Here is a 2,462-nt window from a genome sequence, read left to right on the forward strand (position 1 = left end):
CTTTCAATAAAACATTGTGTTCAATTGATTTTTATATCTATCTATATATCTCTATTGAACACAACGTTTTATTGAAAGATTTACCATTTTAAAGCAATTTGGAAGCCTACCAGTGCCTTAATCGTTCATTATAATGAAACAAATCCTTAATACCTATACAGGCATACCTCAGAGATATTGCAGGTTCAGTTCCAGACCACCGCAATAAAGCGAATATCGCAATAAAGCGAGTCACACGAATTTTTTTGTTTCCCAGTGCATATAAAAGTTATGTTTACACTATACTGTAGTCTATTAAGTGTGCAATAGCATTATATCTAAAAAACCAAATGTACATACCTTAATTAAAAAATACTTTATTGCTAAAAAATGCTAACCGATGGAAAAATGGCGCCGATAGACTTGCTCCACGCAGGGTTGCCACAAACCTTCAATTTGTAAAAAACGCAATATCTGCGAAGCGCAATAAAACGAGGTATGCCTGTAATTCTAATATTTGATTGCATCAGGGAAAAAGTCAGAGCTCTCTCTACCCCCTTCACTCACCAGGACATGGGTCCAACTGTGGCTGTCCCCCCCTGCTGATTTGTGGCACTGAGCAGCCCTGATATGCTTGATGCCTTCCCCGCCTATACTGTTGCCGCCCACTCCTGACCCACAACTCCCTGGCCCTGCCAGTGCCCCTCACTCCCAACCCACAGGCCCCCCACCCTGATGCCCCTCACTTCTGAGCCACTGCTCCCAGTGTGCAAGAAGGGGGGGGCACATGCCCCCTAAGATTTCAACACCCAAAATGGGGATGTGGGGATGCAGCCAGGCTGGACCAGCTCTAGGCAGGAGCTTCTTCCATGGCCCAGCACTGAAGTGCTGCACCGTCAAGGCTGCCAAGATGAGATGCAGCAGAGGTATGGACTTGTGCCCACCACTGCCACCAGGCAGGCAGAGGGCACCTCACTTTGGTGATGCAGCATCCTTCCTGTGGGCATAGAAATCTCAGGTGTGTGTCCCTCCCTCCCACTCCATAAGACTTACCTGGAGGGAGCTGTGGGAGCTGCTCTATTACACTGCCAGGCTGCCACGTGTATGCATATGCACATACATGCATGTGGTGCCTCCTGCATCCTGCTCTTCCCAACCCCAAGCAGCACCTTGCAGGCTGGAACTCTGCCAGCCGGCAAAGGGAAACCTGTGGCTTCCTGTGTTTTTCTCCTTTAAAGAAGAAAATCTGCGTTTTTCCAAAGGAAACCTGGACCCAACACTCCACCTTGCTACAGACCTCTCGAGTGATCTTTGGCACGAGTAGAGCGCTCTTTGGCTCATGCTCCCCACCTTCAAAATAGGGGTGCTGGCACCCCCCTACCTCAGAACGATGTTGGAAGGAAAAATACATTAAATAGCAAATATATACTCACGGAAGGTCTACGTGGCACAAGCTAGATGCCCTACCTAGCTCTGAAACCTGTTTTTCAGCACAGCCAATTAATGATGCTGAGTGTGCTGTAATGCAGTTACAATGCTTCTAGTACTTGAAAGAACCTGCTCAGAGCTAGGTTAGGAATCACTGCACAGTGCTGCCTTGTGTAGACATACCATTGGCTGTCGGTTGTCCTTAGGTACCCATATACGTACTGAGGATAAATAGAAAGTAATTGGAGCAAGATATTGATAAAAATGCGGGATGGTAGTAGAATCTGATCTACAATATGGAGGTATGTGAATGTACCCTGTACTTACAGGCTTTAAGAGTATCCCTGATCATATTTGGTTTAACACCAAAAAGGTATCCGATTATCATGTACAATTTTTGATTAAATAGTAAGAGATGAGACAATAGGGGGGGAAAAAAAAAAACCAAACACAACCCCCCCCCCAAAACAAACAAACAACACACACGCAATTTGAAGTTAGCTTGGAACAGACACTGCTGCAAAGAAGAAAATAGCATTTTCAAACAAATGATGGATAGGTTCTCTTCTGCTGCTGTATTTGCAAGTTTTTAAGATAGGAAAGACATTTCTTAGCAAATATGTTGGAAGTATGCTGGTGCAACAGTGATGCTGTAGCCATGCTGGTCCAGAAATTATGTGAGGGGCAAGGATTTCTTATGGTGACAGCTTTTAGTGGATCAACTATATAGTTGGGAGAAAGATACCACCATAAGAAACCATTGCCTTTCAAAGTACATCCAAGTTATTTTATTTTAAATTTGATTGTGCTCTCGGATGTGAAGCACCACTGTAACTCTTTGAATTTTCGAAAGCCATCATTGTTTCATTAAAGGTTTTATATAAAACAAATGTGTAAACAGGGAAAAATGATCAAGAAGTGATCTGTCCTATAGGATGAAGACTGAAATGCTCTCCATGTGCACAGAGCAGTTATACAATTCCCAATTTTAAGGGGGCAGTAAAAGGAGCTAAGTTGCTTGAATTGATAACTATGAAGACAGCAAAGCATTCAAG

Source organism: Crocodylus siamensis, chromosome 3 (genome assembly GCF_052110815.1).
Source record: "Crocodylus siamensis isolate JL-2025a chromosome 3, ASM5211081v1, whole genome shotgun sequence".
NCBI classification, from domain to species: Eukaryota; Metazoa; Chordata; order Crocodylia; family Crocodylidae; genus Crocodylus; species Crocodylus siamensis.